Source organism: Curcuma longa, chromosome 5, assembly GCF_044706935.1.
Source record: "Curcuma longa cultivar G26 ecotype Majalengka, Jawa Barat chromosome 5, ITB_CL_G26_1.1, whole genome shotgun sequence".
NCBI lineage: Eukaryota > Viridiplantae > Streptophyta > Magnoliopsida > Zingiberales > Zingiberaceae > Curcuma > Curcuma longa.
The window spans coordinates 2749061-2757862 of NC_133865.1; the positions used below are offsets into that span (position 1 = coordinate 2749061).

Here is an 8802-nt window from a genome sequence, read left to right on the forward strand (position 1 = left end):
CAAGTCGATGGGTCAATAAGGATCGGATATTGAAAGGAATGTCCTGGGGGTCGAGTGATCAAAACCTGGGGGTCGAGTGATCAAAACTGAGCAGAAGTCCAAATAGGTCAAGGGTGATCAGATGCTTGACGGTGAGAAGTTTATCGAGCGACTAGTCCTAACTAGAGGTTAGATAAGGAAAAGTCTAAGTAGGTCATGCAAGTTCCCGAGGCTCTTTATTCTAAGTTCCACCACAGCACACACTTCGCATCGTCTCTGCCGCCTCCGCTACTCAAATTTTTCTTTGCCCTTATCTGCAGTACAAGGGAAATAAAACTATAAGCATAAAGCTTAGTAAGTACCATCCTACTCACAAAACGATGCATATTTTAAAATCATGCTTTTGAAAAATATGAAAGGAAATATTTTCATGCTTACAATTTATTGCTACTGAAACATATAAGCTAGATAAATATCATGGTATACGCATCATAACAAGCACATGGACTAAAATCATAACTGAACTAAACATGATATTAAAAACTACTTTCACTTCAAGTTAGTAATGAACTTTTGAAAACTTATACATATAGTAAGTGAAAATAATAATCATCCTGCTGTGGGCCCGGCATTGTGCTAACTATGCGCGCATCCCTAAATAGATCCGAGGTAGCTAATCCCGAACCCATTAGGGTACTACTAGGCGATCTGAGCCTAGGGGCGATCTAGGAGCCCACCCATGGACGATCTGAGTCCAAGCACATGCCACATAAAAGTAAAATACTTTCTTTAATCATTCTTTTCTCTTTAACCTTGCATATACTAGGCGATCTAGGGCCTAGGGGCGATCTAGGAGCCCACCCATGGACGATCTGAGTCCATAATTACTGAGGCAAGGTAAATTATTTTCATAAACATTCTGTAAGAGAAACAATCTCCACATACATACATAAATTTTTGAATAACTAAAACTATGGATTTATGCATACGAACGGAGCTACTTATACTGCAGGTGAGAGGTACTTACCTTGTCCGTTCACTAAGGTTTTAACGCTAAGGTTTATGAAATCGGAGACCTTCTCCGATGTGCTCTAGCATCTTCTTCGCGGGACCTAGCAAAAATCATAACTATAGCTTAATCGAAATCATTAACCTAATCTAATTACTCAATTGGGTCAAGAGTTAATCTTACCCCAAATCAACTTACCATTTCCAATTAATCTATTTAATTTGATTACTTCATTAATCCTTCACCACTAAACCTAATTTAACCAATTCACTAAGATTAATGGAACATTAATTAGTTAACGGATTAATTAATCAAACTACTTAACTACTTAATTAGGTTAACAAGTAACTAACTAATTAAACTGATTAACCAAATCATTAATTAGGTTTATAATCCAATTAACTAGATTAATTTTCTGAATCATTGATTACATCAACATTCATTACTTGATTAACCTTCACTAATGAACCAATTAATTCGATCACATTAATTAACCTAAATATCCTAATTACCAATTTAGATGAATGACCTTATTAACTTACCAATCAAATACGTTAATCAACCCCATAATTATACCTAATTAACTTACTGGTTAATTAACTAATTAATTAACAGATTAACTATTCTAATTAACCAGCTTAATCAAATGAACCTTAATTCATTACCTAATGCTCTTAATTAATCCTACTTAATTAATTAACCTAATTAAAATCCTTTAATTAATTACTTACCTTGGTTAATTAATCCCGTTAATTAATCAGTGGTTCTTCCTCGCGTGAACAGGGCAACAGAGGCTCGGGCCGGCGGCGTTCGGCGTCTTCACGGTGGCGTCAGCTGAGGCAAGGCAACCGGCGGCGACAGAGGCGGCGTTGGCGGTCGTGCTTCTCCGGCGGACAGCGCAAGGGAGGCGGGAGGCGGCGGCTACTCTGCGTCGTCTTCTCCTTGCGCGGACAGGGCAGTAGGCCACAGGCGGGGCGCGGCTGGGCTTGGCGCTCGTGCTTCTCCGGCGAACAGCGCAAGGGAGAAAGGGAGGCGGTGCTGGCGCGCGCGTTGGCTGGGCGGCGGCGTCTCTGTGCAGGGCAGAGGCGTCGCGGTGCTGCAGGCGGCGGCTTGGGCGGACGCGAGCAGAGGGGAAAAGAGGAGTGGTGGCTAGGGTTGGGTCGCGGCTCCTCTTATAGCTTCTCCTCGTTCCGCCCCGTCTTTCCGCCGGCGGAATCGGGCGGTGGGCGGCGGAGGCGCAGCCCGCGCGGGCGGCGGGCGGAGTCGCGCGGAGAGAGACCGAGAGAAAGAGAAAAAACATTTTTAAAGAGGAGTGCACAGTAATTACCCAATTAAACTAAACTACCGGTTAAATCCCATTATAACGATTGAACCGAACCGGGTTAAATTTTGGTTCACTTGGTTTACTAACCAAACGACCTCCGATTTGGTCCAAACAAGTTCTCGTTGGATTCGTCTTTGCAAGACGAATCTTTTCACCTATTTTATTTCATCAAACTCCCCTTCTATCATTTAACTAAAGAATCTTTTATTATAATTTTAAATCTATTTAATATTCCTAAAATAGGGAGAAATAATCGGGGTGTTACATTTTCGATCCTGGATAAAAAGTTAGCAAATAACATGCAAAGTAATCTTATTTGAGTTAGTTTCTGGAACCAACTCAGGGTCTTAACTTCAGGTCTCCAGTGAGACCCTCGGTTAGACTGACGCCAATATTCTCTCGGGAACGCATCCTCACCCACTCCTCTTAGGAGAATTTACCTGATACCAGCCGAGTCCTCCTGACTCATTGGACTTTTGCTCGGCTCTGTCCTCGGCCCCCAGGGTTTGTGCAGCGGCTTGGTCCTTCCCGACCAGCCCAGTCTTCTCCTGTGACTCGATCCTTCCCGATCAGTCCAGCCTTCTGTTGCGGCTTGGTCCTCCTGACCAACCCAGACTTCTACTGCGGCGTGGTCCTCCAGACCAGCCTAGACTTCACCAGGTGCTTTAACTATGTCAAGACTTCAGTGCCTAACTTTCACTAGGACTTAGTCAAACATGTGCTCCCTGCACACTTAGATCAACATATCAGGAGACGCTTGGTAGGTGGGTTTAGGAGAGGGGAAAATGAAATCTATTTCATTTCCATTCTTAATGCTTGGTAGACAGGAATGGAAATCAAAATAAGGATTTGATATCCCTGATTTCATATCCTACCCCTCCCCCAGTTATCGCTAAACCCATTCCCATCGCGATTTCTTCCCCACCCCACCCCACCCCCATCTGGTCGCGATTTCTTCCCCACCCCGCGCCCATCTGGTCGTGCATCGGCCGGCTCGTCCTTTCCTCCACACAGGTCGTCGCTAGTAGAGGAAGATGGAATCAGCCGTGCTCGAGTTCCTCTCGCGATCGGGACGGAGCTCCCTCTTGCGCAGCTAGGTTTTTCAGCCTGTTTCTCTCCGGCGGACAGCAAGCAACAACGATCTGCAAGGGGCAGAGTTGATCCGCGATCGGAGCAGAGAGCAACGTCACCGGGGCAAAACCGCACCGCTGTTCTTGCGGCCGGCGTGCGATCTGGAAGGAAACAGCAACCGGAAGGAGCATCCTTGCCCGGGACAGGCTGCCACACTCGTCGGAACGCCGTCGCCGTGTGGTTGGGAAGAGGAAAACAGGGATCGGCGTCGCTCTGTTCATGTGGGAGATGAACAGGAACGCGCTTCCAGGGATGGCGGCGCTTGTGGGAAGAAGAGCAGCGCGCCAGCGCCTTATTCCTTCGGGGTAGCCAGCAGCCGGACGCCGCCAAGCATAGGAGGAAGAAGAGACCGGAAGGAGCATCCTTGCCCGGGACAGGCCGCCACACTCGTCGGAACGCCGTCGCCGTGCGGTTGGGAAGAGGAAAATAGGGATCGACGCCGCTCTGTTCATGTGGGAGATGAACAGGAACGCGCTTCCAGGGATGGCGATGCTTGTGGGAAGAAGAGCAGCGCGCCAGCGCCTTATTCCTTCGAGGTAGCCAGTAGCCGGACGCCGCCAAGCATAGGAGGAAGAAGAGGTGTCGAAACCAAGCGGCACTGTGCAAGTACAAGGCTGCTCAAGTATCTATACCAAGCACTAAAAATAAAAAATTCGATAATCATTCCCATTGCCATTAACCCCTCAATCAAAATCATTACCATTCCTATTATCAAATGTATACTAAGCGCCCCCTCGGTAGAATAAACCTGTTTTTATTTTCTTTTAATTTAAAATTAATGTCCTCTTCCTCCCCATGTAGAATGTTCTTCGCTTCGATTAAAAAAATTAGATTTATTTGATTTAATCAAATTAAGAGTTTCAAAATCAAACTAAATTATTTGAAATAAATAATTTTTTAAAAAATAAAATTTTAAAATAATCTAACTAAAATTTTAAATTAGGTCGATTAATTTAGTTTAATTGAACTTTTGCTCCCTCCTAATAGAGAATATTTGATCTTCTGATGGGTATGAAGATGAAAATGGATATCCAATCCTCCGAAGGATATGGAGATGAGGATGAAAATTAAATATCCGATGGGGATGAGAATGAATATAATAAATACGGATGTGAGTGAAGGATATGAAATCAGATTCAAATCAGATCTATTGTCATCCCTATGTTGTAGATAGTAAAAGAATATATAAAGATTTTCTATATATAAGATTTAGGGTTTAGGCTGGAGACAATAATAAAGAACAGTATTAGAAACTATTTGGATAATTATATATAGCTAAACATTGATACAGAGTATCCTTTTGATAAAAAAACTCAAAGTGAGACGCTCCTTTGATTGTTTTGAAAATAAAAGGGTGTCATTTTCACTTTTGTCCAAACGAATATATAAAGATTTCTACAGAGCTACGTCTACATAAGAAATTGCATTCTAAGTTACAATAATGGAATGACCTGATGACCTTCAAATTAGGATTGACTATTGTGTTGGTGTAAAAAGCACTAGTCTATCCTCAGAATTTCGATGTTTGATAATACATCTAGGTCTAGTTAGTTTAATCAAGGGTTGATTCAAACAAGACTTAATATTTGGATGTGAGTGGAGTCTAGTCAAGTTAGTTTGACCAGAAGACTAGCGAAAAGTCCTAATCAGTTGGACCGGACAAGAAATCCTAGTGTGTTAAACCGACCGCAAGGAGAAGTCCTAGTTGAGACTAAACATGGAAAGTCCTAGTTGCGACTAGATAAATAAAGTCCTGATCTAGAGGATTGGGCAAGAAAGACTTAACTTGGAGGACTGGACAAGGAAGATCTGATGAGTAAAGCTGGATAGGAAGTCCTTGTTGGAGGTTGGGCAGGAACTCCTAGTGAGTAAAGTTGGGCAAGGAAATCCTGACTGGAGGTTGGGTAAGGGAAAGTCCAGTAGGTCCGACAAATCGGCTTTGTCAATCTGCATCTGCGCAAAAGCCTTCAGAAAGATTATATTTACCGAACTGCCTGTATCGACGAAGACTCGGGCGATGTTGTAGTTGGCGATGGTGGCGCGCACGACCAGAGCGTCGTCGTGCGGGGCTTCCACGCCTTCCAAGTCCTGGGGGCCGAATCCGAGGATCGGTCCTTCTTCTCGCGGCCCTTTACCGACACCGCAGACCTCCAGCTGTCGGCTATGGGCCTTTCGGGCTCGGTGAGAATCGCCATCGGTTGCTCCCCCGGTGATCATGAGAATGTTACCTCGGGTGGTGTTGTTCGGGTTATGGCCGGGGGAGTCTTCGTGGTGGTGAGACCTCAGTTCTCGGGGAGCTTCCTCTCGGGGAGCAGGTTCTCCTCGTCTGGGCGAACGATCTCTGCGCTGAGCGTCCCGAGGAGAATGGGCCGTGATTCTCGGCAACCAGCCCGCTCGGCGGCGGGCCTTCTTTGCCTTGGGTTGGGAGACCTCTGCGCCCGCTGGTCGGCGGCCAAGCGCAGTTCTCGGGCATACTGATTGCATTCATTAGTGGCGTGGCTCCTCGACTGGTGGTATGTCAAAATCGAGGAACCCATCGGGAGGCCCCGGCAGGGGGGCCAGGCTAGTTGTTCACCTCATGGATGGTTCGTTGGCTCTGCTTAACCGGCGTTGAGGTGCGTCCGAGTCGGACCTAGGCAGTAGTTGTGGGGCCGGTTTTCGGTCGGCTCGGGGGGGGCGGGTGGAGCATTCCGGTGAGTAGAACTGCTATGGCCGGGTTCAGTATCCCGACGCCGCGCGGATTGGGATTCTTCCACGTGGATGTACTTATCGGCGCGGCTGAGCAGAACATCGAAGTTTCGGGAGGTCTCTTGATTATAGACCGAAAGAAGTCCCCTTCAGTCAAGCCTTGGGAGAAAGCGTTTACAAGGACATCCGAAGAGGCGGCGGACACCTCTTGTGCTACTTGGTTGAATCGGCGCACGAAGTCCTTTAAAGACTCTCTGGTTTTCTGCTTGGTGGCAAAAAGATCCATTATAGTCTTGCGGTAGGTCTTGCTAGTGGCGAAGTGCCGCAGGAAAGCTCCTTTGAATTCGGCGAAGGACCAGATGGAGGAGGGCTGCAACCGATTGAACCATGAGCGCCGATCCGGATAAGGTGGTCAAGAAGACTCGACACTTGATGGCGTCCGTGTACTGGTGCAGCAGGGCGGCGTTTTCAAACCGACCCAAATGGTCTTCCGGATCGGTGTTCCCAGTGTACTCCGGGAACTGAGGCATTCGGAAATGCCGAGGCACTTCCCTCATTTAGGATTCGGCGTATGAAGGGAGAGCTTTCTAGCCCTCTTGCCTCTCCTATCTCGGGCCTTCTCCCGCGGGCGGGCTCTCTAATCGGCGTCTGTTCTGCGGCCGATTCCATGGAAGCATAATAGTAATCGGCTTCCTCCAGGGGTCTCAGGGAGGGAGCTCGCGGAGCTTCAGGTGGAGCTCGCTGTTGCCGAGTGGCGGCTGGGTGGGCCTCCTCGACCCGAGTGGGCACTCGCGAAGGCTGCGCAGCGGCCTCGTGTTGGCTTCGAGTGACGGCGAGAACCGCCGTTGCTATCCTCCGATCTAACTCTTCCTGCGTCAAAGTGATGAGCTGAGGCTGTTGCGGTTCACCCATGAGCACGTCTCGATTCAGGACTTGTTATCTTCCCACAAACAGGATGTTCCAAGACCTTGAAGCTTGCTTCAGTCCATAAATGGACCGATTAAGCTTGCATATAAGATGCTCTTTGCCCTTTGCAATGAATCCCTCTGGTTGCTGCATATAGATGTTTTCTTCAAGACTTCCTATAAGGAAAGCTGTCTTGACATCTATTTGTCAAACCTCATAGTCCATATGAGCAGCATTAGACAAAAAAATCCAGATAGACTTAAGCATGACTATCGGTGAAAAAGTTTCCTCATAATCAATTCACTCTTTCTAAGTATACTCTTTCATAGTAAGCCTTGCTTTGAAGATTTTCATCTTCTCGTCTATTCCTCTTTTTCCTTTTGTAGACCCATTTACATCCAATGGCTTTTACACTATTTGGTGGTTCTACAAGCTCTCAGACTTGATTAGAATCTATAGATTCTATTTCAGAATTCATTGCACTTTGCCAAGATGCTGCTTCTTTATCTTGGAGTGCTTCGTCATAAGTCCAGGGATCAGCTTCATGTTCACTAGGGACCAAGTCCGAGGACTCTCCCAAAAATATGAATTTATCAGGTTGTCTAACAACCCTCCCACTACGATGAGGCACTATCTGTTCTTGTGCATTCTCTATGACACGCGGTGCAGTTACTTGTAGTATCTCATCTTGCACCATTGGTACTTGATGCATTGTTTTTACTATGGGAATTTATTATTATACTTTTTCCCATTTATTAATTGTTGTCACTAACATGCATCAAAATTATTTATTTATTTATTTACCAAACCTCTTTATTGTCGTCCTAAGTGGTATAGGGAGGTCTGGGTCGTCTCTCTCACGGACTCAATGACCGGATGTTTATTCTAGACACATGATACGGGATGCTTATTTTGTTTTATTCATACAATTAATAAAAGAATTCTAAATCTACATTATGTACAAATTAAATCTAATCATGTATCCTATTTACACATTATACATACAACAGCTAACCTATATTACATATAATACAGAATATGTTCACAATCAATTATTCATAAACATACAATTATTCAACAACTTCATTGACAATAGTGATAATTTATTACATGAGTTTTATTCAAACAACCTACAACATACACATGTTTTCAATTACATAACCTACAACAAGAATTTACAACATTTAATCTTTTAACTTACAAAGATATACAAATTACACTTCACATCATACTACACAAACATACAATAAATAAATCTACATCTACATTATACATCAATGCTAACATACAACTTGCAACAACAAGTTAGAATTAGTGTTAGCAATTAGGATTATGTTAGGAATTAGAGTTAAGGTCAATGTTAGGAATTAGGGTTAAGATTAGAATAAGAATTAAGATTAGAGATTAGAGCATATTTACATATTTACATGTTCAACGGGGGTTTTGGATTTTAACAGCTAACAACAGAACAAGAAAATGAAACAAAGGGAAAAGTGGAATTAGGGTTCTTCCCTCTCCAATTCGGCAAAGAAGCAAGGAACAATAACCATTCCCGGCTGCTAGCACCCACGGGACGGCGGCGCTTACTGGAACAATCGCTCACAGCACGGCGTAGTCGGAGAAGACGCAGGCAATGGATGCTTCACCTCTGCCCTAACACCCTGCTACAAATCGCCGCCAGGATATCAGAAACATAGACTGAAAACAACCTTACCTTGCCTTACTCCGGGGACGGCGGAAGTCGAAGACGCACGGTAATCTCCTG

General features: G+C 45.0%; 1 long non-coding RNA gene across 1 annotated transcript; it reads right to left on the reverse strand.

Moving 5' to 3' along the window:
* Positions 1–211: 211 nt before the first annotated feature.
* On the reverse strand, positions 212–2132 carry LOC141828881 (uncharacterized). Its single transcript, XR_012601850.1, has 3 exons — positions 1720–2132; positions 1007–1091; positions 212–293 (listed from the first exon to the last, which is right to left on the reverse strand). It is a non-coding gene; the product is annotated as an uncharacterized LOC141828881 (long non-coding RNA).
* Positions 2133–8802: the final 6670 nt, after the last annotated feature.